At 44.5% G+C, this 20868-nt stretch overlaps 1 long non-coding RNA gene across 2 annotated transcripts in view; it reads left to right on the forward strand.

The window, feature by feature from the left end:
- Positions 1 to 20488, forward strand: part of LOC147115812 (uncharacterized) — a 30392-nt gene extending 9904 nt beyond the window's left edge. The window contains exons 1-5 of one of the 2 annotated variants that reach the window (XR_015078692.1): positions 10291 to 10401; positions 10513 to 10652; positions 12664 to 12798; positions 15264 to 15334; positions 20217 to 20488. This is a non-coding gene — a long non-coding RNA (uncharacterized LOC147115812). Of the gene's footprint in view, positions 1 to 10290; positions 10402 to 10512; positions 10653 to 12663; positions 12799 to 15263; positions 15335 to 20216 lie in introns of those variants that run through there. The other variant, XR_015078693.1, reaches the window with a different exon arrangement.
- Positions 20489 to 20868: the final 380 nt, after the last annotated feature.

A 20868-nucleotide genomic window follows, 5' to 3' on the forward strand; every position in this document is an offset into this window, starting at 1 on the left:
ACAGATTGGCCATCCATTTCTTGGTGATATTCACCTTCTCAAAAACGTAAGAGGAAATCCTCTCTTTCATCTTTGTTCTTTCATCAAACACAGGGTCTATTACATTACATCTCTTTTGCCAAAGTCCTGCTGCGGTTGCCATTTTCTGTAAGGGGTGGTGTGTGTGGTCAGCTTTGCCTCTGACTCCCTGAGCAGTTCGAATCGCTCCCACTCCCTTGGTTCTAGACTTTGGACTTATTTGGGGGTTGTAATGAACTTGCAACAGACACCTGAGTTGGTCAAAAGATTTGAGATTTTTATTTTTGAGACAGGAAAATATACAATACAATAAGTCTTATACTCTAAAAGGGGGAACACTTCGGAATATGTGAGGGAGAATGACAATAGACAAAATACCTTACCCCTCCCAATCCCACTACACTAACTAGGTTGAATTCCATAGGACCAGGAAATGCTCACCAAACTACTTTCTTGACAGATTGTAGAGGTTTGCGATTTTGGGTTCTCTTTAGTTGTGGCGGTTGGGGCCTGCCATACCCCGGACATGGTGGAAGACTGCACCTGCGTTGGGTTTTCAATCTTCACCTGTCCACTGATGCGGTTGGATGCGTAGTTGGATTTATCGGGTAAGTACCCAATTTCCGTTGGTTAGGTATAGTTTTTAAGAGTCTTTTGTGTCAAATCTTACCCAGGGGTAAGTCAGGCTAGCTTGTAGAGTGGAAACAAACTTGTGAATTTTCGACTTCTTGTTGGTTGGTGTGGTAAACCACTGTTTGTATACTGTTTGCATTCCATTGTGTACATGCCTGGACATGCCTCGGCTGACTCCTCCCACAAGTCCTAGTATAAAGGTGGCTGCTCCCCAGCCCTTTGTATTTCTGGACCGGTCGACCACTCGAGGCAGACCTCCATTCTTTTGTTAATAAAAGCCTTTAGTTACTCTTCTAACTCTCAGTCTTTTATGAGTAATTGATAGCGCATCAGTTGGTTTCTTGTTAGTCGCGGTGGCCCAATATTACCTAGTTGGTGGTAATATTGGTAGTTGTTGGTTTCTTGAGGCCTTTGGTTGCCGCGATTTCCTTTTCCTTCCATTTCGTTCTTCTTTCCTCAAGTCTCCGATCCTCCGACTAAGTACGGTGATGATGATAATGAGTAGTACTCTTTCTGAACCGTACTTTCTCTCTCCTTTACTGAACTTGAACTTTCTCTTGAGCTGTGTCCTCAACTGACTATCTCAACTCGAACTGTGTTTACTGAACAAGCAGGCCACAATTATACTGTGTTGAGGCCTGGCTTATCTGACCGCTAAATCTCCTCTGGTCCTTTGTTAATTTTGGCAGGCTCGTTAATTTTAATAGGTTTAAATTCTCATCGAGTTTCGGGGCTGGTCCCGTCTATTTTTAATTGGCTTTTAGCTGGTTTCGGGATTGCTTCGAAATCAGTTTTAAGTGTGCAAAGTGGTTTTGGAAATTTTTTTGAGTGGTTAATCTGTTGTTTGCTTGTCTTCTCCTGCTGGGGCCAGGGTCTCTTTTGTTGGTTGTGGGCATGTATTGTATTATTCATGTACTTGATGGCCCTGTGGGTTTCTGGTGGGAACTGTCCTTCCGTGGGCCTATTGTCTTTATGTAGAATGACTGGGACAGTCCAGAACATTCTCAGACAATCTGGCCTTTTCCAATACTCAAACTGTCTGTCCCACAGTGTCCAACCCATTCCCATTGTTGCAGCTTTTCCACAGGCCTGAACATGCCTTTTAAACTAGCAGAAATCCTGGGGTTTTGATTTTAAGCCCCTTTTGGCCCAATATTTCCTTCAAACAGTCCAAAACCCCTTCTTTTCTTACTTTGGGGGTATCTGTAGAATTTTGCAAGCCTTACACATCAAAGCCACTGCACTTTGCTTCCACCACCATTTTAGTTTTCAGTCAGTTCCTCGTGCCCGATAACCCACCATTTTGACTCTTTCTTGCTATGTGCCGAATGGGACATTTATTTAGTGAACTGTGCTCACATTATAGTGCAAGATCAGCTTAATGGAGCACAGGTGCACACAGCATTTCACATTAATGACATTAGGAAGGCCTTAAACAAACAACCACAGAAATTGCTGGAAACACTCAGCAGGTCAGGCAGCATCGAGGAGAGAGAAACAGAGTTAACGTTTCCGGTCAAGGACCCTCAACCAGGAACATTAATTGTTTCTCACTCCTCGATGCTGCCTGACCTGCTGAGTGTTTCCAGCATTTTCTGTTGTTTCAGATTTCCAGCATCTGCAGTATTTTGGTGTTGTCTTAACAAATATTAGCTACTATTCTTGCTTTTTGCTGTATTTGTTGATCTATTGTTGGAGGGGTAGAAATCCTCAGAGCGGCACTAAGCATCAATAAACAAACAGTTGGTGGTTCTACCTACGTTACCACATTATTTACAGATATCTAATTTTTCACTGGAAATATAGTGAAGGCACAAATTTTAGTCATTGCATTTTTTTATATTCCCTTATGATTTATAATAAATCCACTTGCAATTTGACATCAAGTTATTCCCTTTAAAGAGTCTGTAAATACATTTTCATTAATACCAGCGAGAATACATTGGGGATCATTTTCTGAGTACACACTGGCGGCAAGGAAGTTTCATTGTTGCCAGTGCATTGTCAGAAAATCATCGGTGCCGATATGTTTTGGTGGTGGGCAAGGTTCCAAATGCTAGCATACACTTAGTAAATTACCACATTTTGCTCAAACTGGCCAAACACAAGTTTTCTTAATTATGTTACCAAATATGCAAAATAAATGTTCAATTCCCCTATTTGGCAGAAGTTCTAAGAATGATTCAATGTCTCAATAAATATGGTTATACAATTTCAATCCAATGGTAATATCTTGGATTTAAGTAATCTGTGGGGATGGGACCTATGCATTAAGAAAAAAATGCCATTGTTCAGCAGGAGATATGTATTCAGCTGTATAGGCAATTTCACTTTCCTTCCCTCCTATCCAAGGAGAGGAACATGTTCGCTGTAAAACCTTCTATTCTTTATCGTCCTTCCAAATTCTCCTTATCAATTTAATGATGACATTATAAATATAATTAAGGATTTGATCATTATTGCTTTATCATAAATATAATTAAGGATTTGATCATTATTACTTTATCATAAATCTGTATGAAGATAAGCAGTGCGATACCTTCCATCAATTTGATTCAATACTGATTAAATACTAAATGCTTCCCATAATGATATGGTTAAGCAGTACAACCAATATTATTTGTGCATGCATGTTAGAAAGAAAACATATCACATTCTGCTCGAGTGATACACCAAACTTTGTGTGGCTATAATTAATAATGTAATTTCAGATAAACACCCTGCTAGGAAGCTATCCAAGCTGAAATAACAATTGGTGTGCACTCTTCAAAAGTCTCTCTAGATTCTTGGGCGGGGGGGGGGAAATTCAGATGCGTTGCACCTCCTGTTAGTGCCCCAAGAGGGCGCTAATGGGGAGCAAAGCAACTAGCGCCCAGGCACAGTATTGTTTGCGCCACTCACGAAATTGACCAGACATTTTGCAGCAGCGCTAAACACTACTGCCATGATCTCCTGCACCCACAGATCATGACATCAGTCAAGCGTGCAACGCCCCAGACCGGATATTGAGTGGCGCCCCCTGCCTTTCCGCCTGCCGCTAACAACGACAGGTTGAGGGGAATGTTTTGCAGTCGAGAAAGGACTGGGGGAGCGCATTTAAAGGCGACCACTTCCTGCCTTTTTTTGTCAGCGACATTTTTGCACCATACATTCTGAGAGAGAGAGACTTCTGGAGAGATTTAATGCTGTGCGAAGGAGTTTTGGGTACTGAGCAGCACTTTGCAGGTTCATTTTGATTTGACCTTCCTTGCATTGATTTAGAAGAGACCTTGGGGGCTGCACTCTGAGCTCTTTCCCTGGGCCTCTCCATTGTTCTTTCCAGCAGAATTGATATACAGGTCTCTCCAGGCCGAGATTCAAGGCTGCAATGAGCAGGGTGTGGATGGACAGCAAGATCGACCCTCCCCTTTAAGAACTGGCCAGCGCCAATGTGTCTGTGTTCCATTGCTGACTGACATCACATGAGCTTCGCCAGCGCTCTGAGGTAGCGCCTCGCTCCTTGGTGTTAGTGCCATAAGAGGTGTGTAGTGCCCGATTTAGTGCTCCAATCACCTCCAGGGGTGATAGAAGCCAAGTTTGCAGACGGAGATGATAATTTGCGGCAGGCGCTAAACTTTGCGCCCGGCCGATAATTGCGGCTCAAACGGGGCGATACCAAATTTCTCCCCCTTAATTTTTCCATTGTAATATATAAATATATTCCATCATAATAACCAGAGTTATTTAAGATGAAATATATTTTGGTGCCAAATTTATTCTAAAAAGGAGGATTTATGTTCAGTCCCACTTGTGGCCACTGTGAAGTGACTCCTGATGATAGTGGACATTTGTGGGAGACAGGACAAGACAAAAAAAATACAGACTCAGCTTTGATGAATGCTCCCTCCAGGAAAATTAACTTAGCCCAGAATTCCAACGGCATTGTTGGAACAGAGGCACGACAAGACATTCACCTGCCTTGAACGGTGCTGTAAATTGCAGGGTCAGTTAGTTTAAGTATTGAGACGCGTGTGCCCTGTGAAGTGGTGGGAGTTAGGCTGGAGTGGCTGGCTGGGGGATGCAGCAGCTGAGAATATTTGAAGGAAAGGTGAAAATCTGATGCACCAGCATTATATCAAGTCTGCTGCTGCTTAAAGGAGCAATGGCTGCACTGGAGAAAGCAGGATGAATGGCAGTCAGATCAAAGAAACAAGTCCCTAGAAAGTGGCAGCAGCTTTAAATGTTGATTCAGCTTTTTCTATTTTTATTGTCAAAGAAACCAGTAGCAAGTGTTATGGAGCCAGCCCTGCATGTACTCTAATTGGATATCCAGAGCAGGAGGACCAATTTTTGGGGTTGGGAGTCTGAAGCTTACCAGGAATGTGATGCACACTTTGTGGAGGCAGATGGCTGTGCCAAGGAGTGCCATCTCCTTGAACTGTCAGGACTCTTTTGCAGTGTAGGAAGATAAACAATCTCACTAGAACAGCCGAGGTAGGCTACATGCTCCCCCTGATCCTTCCTTGCGGTCTCTATTTGTGGGGCACTCCTTCATATTCATTACCCTCCTGGTGCCAGAGGAGTTAGAAGTGAAAATGGGATCCAACAGTGGGGAGCAGGAGTTCCACTGAAGTCAGACCCTGACTCCCAAGTCTGTGGGCTCAGATCTCTGGGGTCCTGCTCTAAAAAGGATGCTGGATGAGCATCGCTCTTGCATGGAGGACCGTCTCGCAAGACCGAGACAGATGGCAGGGATCACAGCTGATTCCACTGCCAGTGCCAATATTGGAGAAGGAGTCGACATTTTGCAGCACTACCTGGAGCAGGTGGTGGTACCAGGAACAACTACATGCATTCCCAATGACAGGCCTCCAGATCAGTCAGTGCATCCTAATCCTGCATGCATACTTGGATCATTGACCTTCAGGCCTTGGGAGATCATTTGGAGAGAACAATGAAAAGCAGCTTCCAAGAGCTCTGGCGCAATGTCGCTCAGGGTCTGCAGGATCCAACTAACACTGCTCTCAAATGGGCTATTGCTGACCAATGGGCACTCAGATCCATGACCCAACACAAGTGGTGTAGCTACAGTTCATCTTCAGAATGCAGTCTTCTCTCCAGTTGAATCATGACCTTTCTAGTCAGCTCGCTCAGGCGATTTTTCATATTGGTATCAGTACTAGGCTGCCCTCACACCTAGAATGGCAGCTTGCTGATGAGCCTCCTCCCATAACTCAGAAGCCCTGAGGTGGTGATCACCAGTTTCAAGAGGCTCATTGTACAACAGCAAAGCCACCACTGCACTCATGGGCCTCAGCTATCACCTTAAACCTATCTTGATGCAGTGTCAAAAACAGCACAGAGTAGCACTAAGGGTAGGCACAGTGGTAAAAAGAACCACTAACTGTAAATATATATGTGCACAGTAAAACCATTTTGTGATATGAAATCCAGTGTTCTGAAGTATGTCACTCTTCATTTGGTTTTTATGTTTGGGTGATATTTCTGGAGGTTAGTTTACAAAGGTTAGTTTATAATGGGACACAGTCCTGTGTATGCTTCTTTACTGAACTATTGCCTCATTAAACAGAACTCATTGGAGACATCATTCTAGGAGCAGCTTGGGTTGTAGACTCTGGTTGAAGGATGGCACCTAGCTGGCATTCTTCGCCTTTGATGTAGCCTTCTCCTACATGACGCTATCATTTCCTCTTCCTTCTGCTCCTCTTTTGTCTCAATTATAAGGACATAAACTAGAATGCCCATAGAACCCTTACCACAAGGTTCACTATAACAGAGATGCTCTGGCTACAATTGGATAGGTAAGAGTAGAAAAGTAGTCCCAATGAGCTGTCATGTTTATTTTTAAAAGGATGGGACAGTAGCTGAGAAGGAGCCATTTACTGTGTCAGCTAGCATGAGGGCTAGGAAGGCAAATTGAGTGGTCTACAGTTTGGGTGGAATGGGGTCGAGGGAACAAGAGGTGGGTCTCGTGGACAAGATGAGCTCAGAGGGCACAAGGGGAAAATAGGAGAGAAATTAGCAAAAGGCACGGGTTCAGGGCTATGGTTGGACATTTGGTTTGGAGCCTAAGGGAAGGAGATGCAGCTAACAGATGGTCTCAATCATAGTGACAAGAAGTCGATGAGTTACTTGCACTTGTTGGAAGTGATCGTGGAGAGGGTGGAGTAGAGGCAAAGGAAGAAACAAGGCTATAATAGCAAAATACTGCGGATGCTGGAAATCTGAAATAACAACAGAAAATGCTGGAAATACTCAGCAGGCCAGGCAGTATCTGTGGAGAGAGAAACAGGGTTAACGTTTCAGGTCTGGGACCCTTCATCAGAACTGGAAAAAGCTGGAGATGTAACAGATTTTAAGCAGGTGCAGAGAAAGGGGGGGTTTCGGAGGGGAGGAAGGAATTGAAAGAGCATGCTGTGAAAATGTTGCAAATGGGAATGGCAAAATCATACTGCATGAAAAATGAGGGCAGGGATTATTATCTGAAATTATTGAACTCTATGTTGAGTCCAGCAGCCTGTAAAGTGCCTAATCGAAAGATGAGGTGCTGTTCCTCGAGCTTACATTGAGCTTCATTGGAACAATGTAATAGGCCGAGGACAGAGAGATCAGAGTGGGAGTGAAGTGGAGAATTAAGGTGACAGGCGACCGGAAGCTCAGGGTCACCCTTACGGATTGAACGGAGGTGTTCCGCAAAGTGGTCACCCAATCTGCGTTTGGCCTCCCCGGTGTAGAGGAGACCACATCGTGAGCAGCGAATACAGCATATTAAATTGCAAGAAGTACAAGTAAATCGCTGTTTCACCTGGAAGGGGTGTTTGGGGCCCTGGACAGTGGGAAGGGAGGAGGTAAAAGGGCATGTGTTGCATCTCCTGCACTTGCACGGGAAGGTGCCAGGTGAAGGAGAAGGGCTGTCGGGGGTGATTGAGGAGTGGACCACGGTGTCGCAGAGGGAGCGGTCCCTTCGGAATGCTGAAATGGGAGGTGAGGGGAAGATGTGTTTGGTGGTGGGATCACGTTGGAGGTGGTGGAAATGGCAGAGGATGATCTGTTGAATGTGGAGGCTGGTGGGGTGAAAGGTGAGGACAAGGGGAACCCTATCATGGTTCTGGGAGGGAGGGGAAGGGGTGAGAGCAGAAGTGCGGGAAATAGAATGGACATGGTCAAGGACTGTGTCAACCACAGTAGAGGGGAATCCTCGGTTGAGGAAAAAGGAAGACATGTCGGAAGCACTGGTATGGAAGGTGGCATCGTCAGAACACACGGCGGAGATGGAGAAACTGGGAGAATGGAATAGAGTCCTTACAGGAAGCGGGGTGGGAGGAAGTATAGTCCAGGTAGCTGTGGGAGTCGGTGGGCTTGTAGTGGATGTTTGTCGAAAACTGATCGCCAGAAATGGAGACGGAGAATTCAAGGAAGGGAAGGGAAGAGTCGGAGATGGACCATGTGAAGGTGAGGGAAGGGTGGAAATTGGAAGTAAAGTGAATTAACTTATCTAGTTCAGGGCGAGTGCAGGAAACGGCACCAATACAGTCATCGATGTACCGGAAAAAAAGGTGAGGGAGGGGACCTGAGTAGGACTGGAACAAAGAATGTTCCACATATCCCATGAACAGGCAGGCATAGCTAGGGCCCAGGCGGGTTCCCATAGCAACACCTTTAATTTGGAGGAAGTGAGTGGAGTCAAAGGAGAAGTTGTTCAATGTGAGAACAAGTTCAGCCAGGCGGAGGAAGGTGGTGGTGAATGGGGACTGGTTGGGCCTCTGTTCAAGGAAGAAACAGAGCACCCGAAGGCTGTCCTGCTGGGGGGTGGAGGTGTAGAGGGATTGGACGTCCATAGTGAAAAGGAGACGGTTGGGGCCAGGAAACTGGAAACTGTTAAAGTGCCAGAGGGCATCGGAAGAGTCGCAAATGTAGGTGGGAAGAGACTGGACAAGGGGAGAAAAAATAGTCGGGATAGGAAGAGATAAGTTCCGTGGGGCAAGAACAGGCTGCAACGATGGGTCTACCAGGGCAGTCCTGTTTGTGGATCTTGGGAAGGAGGTAGAAGCGGGCTGTGCGGGGTTGGGGGACTATGAGGTTGGCAGCCATGGAGGGAAGATCTCCAGAGGAGATGAGGTCAGTGACACACTTGGAAACAATGGCTTGATGTTTGCTAGTGGGGTCATGGTCCAGGCGGAGGTAGGAGGAGGTGTCGGAGAGTTGGCGTTCAGCTTCAGCACGGTAGTGGTCGGTTCACCAAACAACAATAGCACCACCCTTATCAGCAGGTTAAATGATAATGTTAGGGTTGGATCGGAGAGAACGGAGTGTTGCAAGTTCAGAGGGAGGTAGGTTGGAGTGAGAGAGGGGAGCAGGGAAATGGAGACGGCCAATGCCACGTCGGCAGTTAGCAATGAAAAGATCTAGAGAGGGTAAGAGGCCAGAGGGAGGGGTCCAAGTAGAATGAGAATTTAGAAAGCGGGAGAAAGGATCAGCAGTGCGGGGGGAAGACTCCTGGCCAGAGAAGTGGGCACGGAGACGAAGGCGACGGAAGAAGAGCTCAGCATCGTGCCGAACTCAAAATTCATTCAGATGGGGGCGTAAGAAATGAGGCAATGGGGCAGTGGCGTTAGTTTTGCATTACTCTAGCAAAGTGCAAGTCACAATGAACCAAATAGCCCCCTCTATGCTATAAATGTATATGGTTCAGTCCTGCCACAGCTTCAATAGAAGTGATTCATCCATCACTGCAGTAAAGCAAATTTACTGAAGCAATATAAATCACATGCCTGACAAGAGGCAAAGATATTACACACTTTACTGAAACTGAAAGATACAAGCTTTCCAGATATATTGGTGTTATTTACCTACCACTTAGCCTGACCTGCTTAAAATACTTGAGACTTTGTTTGTGCTCCCCACAACCTCTTATCCTTGGTTCTTTATACTATAATCGCAGTATTTGCTTAAGATTCATTTATTTATTCATCCCACTGAAAAATCCTTCCTTTTTCTGATATTTGCATGATTCGACAAAATAATCTTCCCTTGCTTCCTATGGTGAGTTTGTAGTTCTTACTGAAGCGGTCAATATATGTGTGGTACTGCGTTTAGAGGTGTTGGTCATGAAACAGGTGGTCGTTCCCCTCCTCCAGGCTGGAATGCCTGACTCTGGTTACAACGAAGCACCTCAAAATATCCCGCTCTGGTACTGATGCAAACATTAATCATATTTGAGGACACGCAAATTTATCTGGTACAAAACTGTTAACTCAGATTTTTTTTAAAGGCTTAAACTATAAAATGTTAGTCATTTAAGAAATATTTCCATGTAGTAATATGGCATTACCATTCAAGAATATATTATTGTACTGAACTATTTAACCTTTGAGCCCAAATATTTAAATTTGCTTTCTAAACATAAAGGTACTGCTCATTTCATGCAATCTCTAGACATTTTATATCATTTACAGTTTTCTGTATAAGCTAAAAATAAAACTGTACAAAACTATCAGTTTGCGCACGTTAAATATACTGTTAACAAATCCCAATCTGCTCAAGCTTTATCCTGATTATGACGATTATGCATGGTGTGATTTTATCCTTAATTAACAATGAGTCAAAATGTAGTTGTATTGGTTCCTTGACTATCACCCAACTCCATGGAGAGTTTGGATTCTATACTGCTTGGTTTATCTGGCCTGGTTAAGTCGCACAGTTACAGCCAAATAAACGTTTCTTCTGGAAAACGCGTTTTGAATAGTAAAGGTAAGGTAAATTGTAGGATTTATCGCATATTATAAACTGCTTTCTCTAAATTATATGGCCGTAGACAGCACAAATCATTTAACATTTTCTCTTATTTCCCCCCCCAAACAGAAAGTCGATATGGCAATTCGCGCAGTTCAATTAAATGCTGGTGTTTCGGGACTGAGCCGAGAGTCCTGCCCAAGTTGCGCGTTTCAGCACCAGCGACAGCTCCTCGGGTACACGAATTGTGAAGAGATGCTGTACAAACGGTAAGCCTGAATTATATTCAAAGTATTACAGAATATTCAGAGGAGCATTTGCTCTCAATATCACTGCGTTCAATTTGCTTAGATTTGCATGTTTTGTGCAACAAAAAAAGCAATACAAAGATCGAGATAATGACTTTTACAATATTCGACTTTTTTCAAACAGTATTTGAATTACCAGAATGAAGGACTCATCTGTTTCCAGACTATCTTCTGTAATTAGGACTTAACGCGCGAATAACGCACTCCTCGCAGTAAATTCAAGTTAATGATTCGGTGCACCAGTACTCCTTTAAGAAACTCATTTCTCCAGTTTCTGTTTGCTGCATTGCTCCGATACACAGAGCAACAGCGTCGTCTCCTGTCCATTGTCATAAACAGACTCTGGAAAGTAAAATGTGATTCTCGTACGTTATAGTTTGCCAAGATTGTCGTTATTTGTGTTTACGGTGACACACGCCACAACAGATCTTTCGACAGATTTGTTTTTGCTCGTTGTGAATGAAGTTTATTCCATGCATCGTTGAAGCAACCACAAAATCACACTGGGATACTGCTGTTTACCAGGCAGGGCAACATTAAGAAACTGCGTTATGACTGCAAAAGTACCAAACGATTCCACCGATGAACTACCTTTTCATTACAGTAAGCTATTAATAATCCTATTTTAAATTAACCACAATACACAGAGCAGGGGTAAATTCTAGATTCTAATTGTGCAATCTGACCCTCAAATTCCTACAAGTCACTCAAAATGCTTTTCGATTTTTTTTCAATGTACCATTCCCCAGTAACTGGAATTCCCATGTCCAGAATAAGGGCTTATTAACAAAATAATGAAATATATATTTTATAACAGCATGATTTTGTTTGCATCGATTGAATTGCCTTATGTATTTTAGTACCTTCATTAAAATTTTCGTTTGAAAGCTTCAGCCTCTGCCAGAACTGTGGCTCAGTGAGCTGGATTTGGATTGTGCAGTTTGAGCATGAGCAGTGTCCCTAATTTCCCAGAATGCATCAGTGGTTTCCATGGAAAAGAAAATCAGGAAGGGTGTAAAATGGGCTGCCAAATCGCTGTTGCCCTTTTTGCAATATTATCCAGGATGTATTTCATCCCATAAAGTGCTATTTTAAGATTCCAAATTCAGTTCAATAATGATTCTGGATTATCAGGAGCTTCACTGTACCTGTAGAGGATTTCTGTTTGTGGTTGGTGTATGTGGCTAGGAGTGGCACAGCACACAAGTGTGAGTGAGTAGCATTTACTTTAGAACCTGACTCCAGTACAGAAAAAAATCCAATGATCTCACCAGGAGTGCCAAGATAAGATTCCCCATCATCTTTTTCATTCTTTCTGCGCAGTCCTGCCAAATCCTATCTTTGCTTTTGCACACAGTCCTGCCAAATCCTATCTTTGCTTTTGCACACAGTCCTGCCAAATCCTATCTTTGCTTTTGCACAATCATTTCCTGCTCCACTTCCCATGGTTGCCTATAAGTCAGCAGGGAAATCTTCACATCTCCTTTCCACTTTCACTCATACCCTCAAAAGCTGCTATTGTCTTCACAACTACTTTACCCTCTTGGCCACATGCTGCATCTTCCCATTATAATGCACACTATTAGAAAGCTGGCTCATACATAGCAAGGATTGAAAGTCCTTGACCTGGGATCACATTTATCCATTTCTACTGTTTTTTGCAAGAGAAGCTTTCACACAACAGGAGGGAGAAAACCAGCACAAGAGGAGGTCCTGCCACTCTCCAAGCACTCACCCATCTGGAAGAAGCTGCCATTGACAATGAGAAGAGACAACAGTCCACACTGGAGATGGCAGAGCTAGAGACCTAATGCCATAACTGTCTTGTTGCATCTTCCCTACCTTTTCTCTTTATGCATCTCAATTCACACACGCTTCTCTTGAACATGACAACCTGGTTTGGCCAAGAGCTACCAGTGAACTGGCAAGTTCTTGCCATCAATATTATATTGTCTCTTTCCTCCTTTTCTAGATCCATCAGAAAACTAAACAGCATTGCCAGCCAGAGAGAAGACTGGAACGGACAAGACTTCACTTTCTGTGGAGAGTTTAGTTTGTATCTACCGCACAAAGACAGCAACTTCACGTCATTAAATGCACATCAATGGTGAGGCAAACAGTGAGATGCCATTTTCACAACACTAACAGCATCCTGGAGAGCAACTTTTGGATATCCATATTTAACCACACATCTGCACTTCATCTGAAGTTGCTATACCATTTGTGCATAAATAATAGCAAGCACCATCAGCCTGACCATTATTTTGACTGCAAATTTTGGCCCTATGTGATCAACAAAATGAGCAAGGGAACTTTGGAAATCAATAGCAGAATGCAACTCCATTGGGACTTAGACAAATAATGATAAAAGACTTCTTCTCACCCCTCCTCTTTGCTCAGTGAGTAAATAGATTACCTAGTGTCTGAGTCATATAAAAGTGAGGAAAGTCCCCAGTTCAATACCTGAATTCACTCCTCAGTTGGGACAGTATCTGGCTACTGTACTTCAGCATCTCAAGACTACAAACAGGACAAATCAGCCAGAGATCCTGCTTCTGATCATTATACAGAAACCCCTTGTTGGAAAATGTCAGGCAAGAAAAGAATCTTGAGCCAGCTTTGATCCCACATGGTAGAATCACCTAACATGTGTTGTCCATGCTCATACAAGAGAAACTTGTAAGACACACATTAAATGCAAAGTACAATTAAACTGCCTGCAATTAAGTGGAGCAGAATGCATCATGTGAGTTAGTCCCAAAATATAAGGCGGTCAAATTATGGTCAGGAAATAAATACATTGGCAAAAGAATCCTAACTTCTATTATATTCTCAGACTGTTTGAAGAGCTGGGAGGATACCATTCCATAAATAACAGTTTAGAATGCTTAACAGCTTACAAATAAACATTTAATATTTAAACTTAATTTCTAATGTTTCTGGTAGAGAAATCATAACTAGAATGAATACTAATTTCAGCATTGCTCCTGATGCTCACTCATCAAGTTATAGGTTTTAGGCTGAGACAATTTGTTCATGAAGCACCATCATTTTAGGAAGCTAATTTTTAACATGCACAGTAAAATGTAACAATACTATATACTTGTGTATATGAATTGCTGTCAACAATATAATCAGTTATATTCAGTATCACAAACATTTAGTATTAAAAGCTATATTTCATTTGCATTAGAATATGAACAATAAATTCATTTTAATAACAGTGAAAGAACTTCATGTTTTGAAACATTAAAAGATATTTGTTTCATATCTTCTTGAGCAACACAGTTACTTTCCTAAATCAAGTATCCAATATTTAAATGCTATCGGATGCCACGAGTCATATTGTAAATAATTCCCCATTGCTTGATCAGATCGCATCGCTGATGGCTAGAAAACCACTTTCCTGAAGATACCAAATCATAAATTCACTGGCTTAAGCAACCTTATTTATCCAGTGCAGTTGGATCTCGGACAAAAATGCTCAAGATACAGATTAAAGTTAGAATGAATGGATTGACAGGGTCAAGGTTATTCTTTTGCTTGACAGTGCTAACAGAAAAAGATGAAGAACTAAAAAAGAGATTGATGTTGACTGGAAAGGACAGAAATAGATGGAGGAGCAGAGCGTGATAGTGAATGGAAGCAAAAGTGAAATGCTGCATATAGTTACATCAGAATATACAATCCACATTAAGATTTTTTAAATCTGTGATTCGTGCTTCCACGGAACTATTTTTTCCAAATTGTTCTGAGCGTACAAGCACAAATTGCATTAGAGAAATTCGACAAGTGCCAGGTGAGTGAAGCTAAATTAATCGTTGGAAGAGCTTTATTAATCTTTCATTGTTTAACCTTCAATCTCAGATAGTGCAGCACCTCCAGTAATGTACAGAATCAAATAACAGGAATAATACTTGCATTTATATAGTTTCTTTCACAGAAAAAGATCTCAAAACAATTTGCACAATTAATTATTTTTGAAGTGACGACTGTGGTCATGCAGGCAAATGAGAGACACGCAGCAATATCTAAACTACAAAATGGGCTGGACTTTTCTTCATGGTGGGTTTACCACCAGAAGCCCAGCAGGAAAGCACTTCCAACCACCACAGTGATCCTACTTTTCCCCTTTCATTTTCCTGAGTCAAAACTGATTGCAGGCTCCCAACACCACCTGCTCCTTCTATTGGGATTTCACTTCTGGGATGGGAAGTCTGGCACTGCTACAGCATTTAATAGGGCCAGTGAAAGAAGATGGTCTTGGCAATGTGTAAGCTGCATGGCTGCTCAGTCAGATAAGGTTGAGTGACCTTACTAAGTTAGCCAAGGTAAGAGGGGGCAGTAATACCTTGAAACAATGCAACATATTGGCCCAGTAATTCCGGTCCCAATGCGTGAGTACGGACGGGGTACTCACGTGTGGGCCCGTTGGAAGTGCCGGATTTCAGCACGCACAGCGCATGCGCGGAAAACCGGCATTTCCTCTCCCCTGAACCAAGGGTTTAAGAGGCGGTTCCCTTGCGACGTTGGAGGCAGCGCGTACACATTGAACTTCGTTTTTTTTGACAGGTTTGTCCATCCGTGAAGGCCTCCACTTTTTACGAATGTAAAAAGCAGATGTAAGGACTTAGTTTTATAAGGTAAGTGGTCTAATAATTAAAGTTAGAATTTTTTTTCCACAGGTTTATTATTTTTAAAGAATTTACAGTAAGGTAAGTGTATTTTTGGACCCGATTTCTTGAAAAAAAAATTTTGGCAGAAATTTGAATAATTGTTTAAAATAGTTTTTTTAAAGTTATTAATAGTTAATTTAATTATTGGAATTTTTTTAACTTTTATTTAAAGTTTAAGTAGTGTTTTGGGTGCCCAGACTTTTCATGAGTTTGACAGGTCTTATGTCTAACTCATGAATGGACTTTTGTAAACTCCCATTGGTTGCCCAGTGCTCACGTGATCCCAGCCGGCTCATCGCACTAAGTACGCCACTGGATCATGCATGCACAGCGCGCCGGGAGCTGAACCAGGCCACAGACCGGAAATCCACGCAGGCCCAGTCTTCAAATGTCAGCGCGATATGTAAGTGTAGGTCGGGGGCTTGCACCCGCGGGAAGCCCCCGACCCGAATTTCTGGGCCAATAACTACATTTCAAATTTCCACACAGTTTGCCCTTCCTGTAATGAAAATTATCTACTGCCCTTTTACCACCTCCTTTCCCACTGTCCAGGGCCCCAAACACTCGTTCCAGGTGAAACAGTAATTTATTTGTACTTCTTGCAATTTAGTATACTGTATGCGCTGCTCACAATGCAGTCTCCTCTACATTGGGGAAACCAAACGTAGATTGGGTGACCACTTCGCAGAACACCTCTATTCAGTCCATAAGCGTGACCCCGAGCTTCCGGTTGCCTGTCACTTTAACTGTCTGCGCCACTCCCACTACCGCCTCTCCATCCTTAGTCTCTTACACTGTTCCAATGAAGCTCATGGAACAGCACTTCATAGCCTTCTGGACTTGACAGAGTTTAACAATTTCAGACCATAACCTCTGCCCCTATGTTTTTTTCAGATGGCAGCTGTTGAGGATTCTGCCAATCCCATTTACACCTCTTTTGTTTCTTTACTTATCCCATTACCATCTCCTTTTGCCTTGCACCTGTGGTAAACCACGTTCACTATTGTATCACTGTTAGTAGTTAGCACTGTTCACCACTGTTCGTTATAACTGTATCACTGACCACTATTGTATCACGGTACGAGGTCGCCTCTTGCCACACTGCTATACCTGGGATGACCACTGCCGACTCCGCCTTGGCTCCACCCACCAGGCCAGGTATAAAGGTGAGCGACTGGCTGGTATTCCTCCTGCTTGGATCGGATCACCCACGAGAGTGGGCTCTGTTATTTAGTCAATAAAAACCTTTAGTCACCTTCGTAACTCTTCGCCTTTTATTGGAGGAATTGATAGGTATATCAATTTTATTGCCATCCTCGGCTGCGTAGTGGAGAACGGAATCATCGGCCCCGACCCAGAAAGAATGCGCCCCCTCATGGAGCTACCCCTCCCCCACTGCCCTAAAGCACTTAGGAGAACCCTGGGGCTTTTCGCCTACTATGCCCAATGGGTACCCAATTACGCGGACAAAGCCAGACCCCTCCTGAAAGCCACTTCCTTCCCCCTCACGGAGGAGGCGTGCGCGGCCTTCTCCCTCATTAAGGGAGACATAGCCAAGGCCACGATGCACGCAGTGGACGAGTCCATCCCCTTTCAGGTGGAGAGCGACGCATCCGACTTCGCCTTAGCCGCCACCCTAAACCAGGAGGGGAGGCCAGTGGCCTTCTTCTCAAGGACCCTACAGGGCCCCGAGATCCGACATTCGTCGGTCGAGAAAGAGGCCCAGGCGATCGTGGAGGCAGTACGGCGCTGGAGGCACTACCTGGCAGGCAAACGATTTACCCTCCTCACCGACCAGCGTTCGGTGGCTTTCATGTTTAATAACAAGCTGAAGGGCAAAATCAAGAATGACAAGATTTTGAGATGGAGAATCGAGCTCTCCACCTACGATTATGAGATCTTGTACCGGCCAGGCAAGCTGAACGAATCCCCTGATGCCCTTTCACGAATGACATGCGCCAGCGCGCATATCGATAGGCTTCAGACCCTCCACGACCAGCTCTGCCACCCCGGAGTCACCAGACTCTACCATTTCATTAAGGCCCGCAACCTGACCTACTCCATCGAGGAGGTCAGGACCATGACCAGGAACTGCCAGACCTGTGCGGAGTGCAAACCGCACTTCTATAGGCCGGACCGAGCAAGCCTGATCAAGGCCACCCGCCCCTTCGAGCGCCTGAGCATCGACTTTAAGGGGCCCCTCCCGTCCTCTGACCGTAATGTGTACTTCCTCAACATCGTTGATGAGTACTCCCGTTTCCCCTTTGCCTTCCCCTGCCCCGACATGACCAGTAGCACGGTCATTAAGTGCCTGAATGCCCTCTTCGCCTTGTTCGGGTTCCCGAACTATATACACAGCGACCGGGGCTCCTCCTTCATGAGCGAGGAACTCCGGCAATTCCTCCTAGAGAGAGGTATTGCAGCAAGCAGGACCACCAGCTACAACCCCAGAGGTAACGGTCAGGTGGAAAGAGAGAACGCGACGGTATGGAAGGCCGTCCTCTTAGCCTTAAAGTCTAAGGGCCTCCCAACCTCCCGCTGGCAAGAAGTCCTCCCGACAGCGCTGCACTCCATCCGGTCATTACTTTGCACGGCCACTAACACCACCCCCCATGAACGAATGTTCGTTTTCCCCAGGAAGTCGACTACGGGAACCACTCTACCAACCTGGCTGACCGCCCCGGGGCCGGTCTGGCTGCGGAAACACGTGAGGACCCATAAAACGGACCCCCTGGTCGAGAGGGTGAACCTCCTGCACGCCAACCCCCAGTACGCCTACGTGGCGTACCCAGACGGGCGGGAGGACACTGTCTCCCTACGAGACCTCGCACCCTCAGCCGATCCGGAAACACCGCCACCACCCCCCCCAACCTCAGTCCAGGTAGACGGCATGCCGGAACCCCACGAGCCCTCGCCGACCACGCAAACACCAGCATCAACACCGGATAAGGCACCAGCACCGGATAAGGCAACACCACCGCTGCGGCGATCGGAGAGGCTTACGAAGCCTCCGGACAGACTGACCTACCAGAATTGGTAGTACACTTCACCCCGCCGGACTTAATTCTAAACAAGGGGTGAATGTGGTAAACCACGTTCACTATTGTATCACTGTTAGTAGTTAGCACTGTTCACCACTGTTCGTTATAACTGTATCACTGACCACTATTGTATCACGGTACGAGGTCGCCTCTTGCCACACTGCTATACCTGGGATGACCACTGCCGACTCCGCCTTGGCTCCACCCACCAGGCCAGGTATAAAGGTGAGCGACTGGCTGGTATTCCTCCTGCTTGGATCGGATCACCCACGAGAGTGGGCTCTGTTATTTAGTCAATAAAAACCTTTAGTCACCTTCGTAACTCTTCGCCTTTTATTGGAGGAATTGATAGGTATATCAGCACCATCATCCCTTTTGTCTTTTAATCTCTCCTGCCTTCCATTCTATCAGGACCTTCCCTTTTGTTCTTTCCTCTCCTCCCCTTCCCTTGATTAGAATCTGTTAAATCTTTAACATTTTCCAGTTCTGACAAAAGGTCATCAATCTGAAACATTGGGCAGGATTTTCATTGGGCCGTGGAGGCAGGTTTGGAGGTGTGTGGGGGGGTAAAATCCTGAAATCGGGGGGCACAAACCCATCCCGCCCCCAACCCACCTGCATGCCAGTTTCAAAGGAGGCGGGTACCCGCCTCCCCGAGGCGGGAAGGGGATTAGTGCCAATTAACTGCCTGTTAACAGGTAGTTAACAGGCAGTTTTTAGCCTAATCCCTATTTTTAATGTTGAAGTTATGAGATTCCCGACGGCTCCAAACCACGCCAAGTTAGAGGAGGCGGACCGTCGGGATGAAGGGCTTGGAGGGGTCGAGATGTCCGGTGTTCAGGTGAGTGATGGGTGCATGAGTGCAAAGATAAGTGTGTTTGGTGTGTGTAAAGTGTTTAAAGAAGTTTTACATACCTTTGCTTACCTTTACAGCCTTCCTTCCTTCAGGTGTCGGGAGTCCCTCATCTCACCGGCACAGAAAGCAGATTGGCTGCGAGCTGTTAAAAATTGCAGCATTCAGCTTTCTGTTCCAGGGAGATCTCGAAATCAACCTGAGAGGAAGGAATTAACTTAGAATACAGATTGTCAGTGTTTGACAGCTTCAAACAGCTGTGAAATGCTGATATTTCATCTGTCAAAAGGTCTTGACAGATGAAATATCAATCTGTGACATCACCTGTTGCCAGGTGGCCCTTAATTGGCCTGCTGAGCCTGCTGGGCGGGCTCAACAAGGTCAATCAAGTCAAAATCATGTGGGTTGGCTAGAACTCGATGGAGGCGGGACTACAACCCCGAAAGTTGTAGTCCCGCCTCCTCAATGAAAATCCAGCCCATTAACTCTGTTTCTCTCCCCACAGATTTCCAGCATCTGCAGTATTTTGCTTTAGTACTATCTACTATTTACCTGAATTGTCCATGAGGCTCCCTAACAACTCCCACTGCCCCTTACCCTGAAAGTGTTCCTTCACCGACAACCGATTATAAATGGAATGGATGAAAGACTCGCATGATATCTATTTGTTCATTTCCTGCAACTGTTATTACCCCTGTTAAAGAAAACTTTTGCACACCTGGGTTGCCATTCCAAACAATAACAAGCAATGGACTTTCACACACTTTGCTTTCTTGTTAAACAAGAAAATCATCCACAATCAATGACAAAGAATTATCACAAGTGGTGGCACTCTCAGCCTCTGGCCTCTCACCCCTTACAAGGAGGAAGCCCTGGAACACAATGCAATGTCTAGGCCCTGTGTTTGGTTTTAATAGGTTGCATAATGTAAATTATACTTGCTCCACATTAATAGGCATGCGTGGATCAAGAAGCTTGGAGATCACATCACCAACTTGAAGAGACTGGGAACCCCTGAGAATGGCATGGGAGAGTACCTGTTTGACAAACTCACTCTGGGAGAGAGCGATTAAAATGACTACTGTTTATTGTGTTTAGTACCCGTGTTTATATAATTGTGTGTGAAACCTCTGCCTTGTAGGGAATGATGGCCTGTGACTTTGTACAAAGAGCTGGGACCTGGGCTCTGTAATGTCATTAACTGTAAATAAATTGTTTAATTTTAAATAAAAAAATTAAATAAAAAATAGGCATGCTTGTTACTTTAAAGCTGTTAAGAGTTAATTTATCTGTTTTAGTGCCTGTACTATGACTATTATGGAGGCAAGAGGTATATTCAAATGTAATTAACTGCAAGTGCCTCTACAGTTATTTCAAAATGAAAAACAAAATCCAAAGCATCAGCTTGACAACATATATAGTTTTGATGGCATAATAAAATATTGGCCCGTATTTTCCGACCCCCACGGGTGTGTACGAGGTGTGTATATGCCCATAGGGGCCGCGCAAGTTCCAGGTTTAGGCATGCGAAGCGCATGTGCTGAAACCTGGAATTTGCGATCAGATCCAATGCATGCCCAGGAAAAGTACCTCTGCGGGTGGAGAGT

This window comes from Somniosus microcephalus, chromosome 6 (genome assembly GCF_052327205.1).
Source record: "Somniosus microcephalus isolate GS21.2 chromosome 6, FLI_Smic_1.0, whole genome shotgun sequence".
Taxonomy (NCBI): domain Eukaryota; kingdom Metazoa; phylum Chordata; class Chondrichthyes; order Squaliformes; family Somniosidae; genus Somniosus; species Somniosus microcephalus.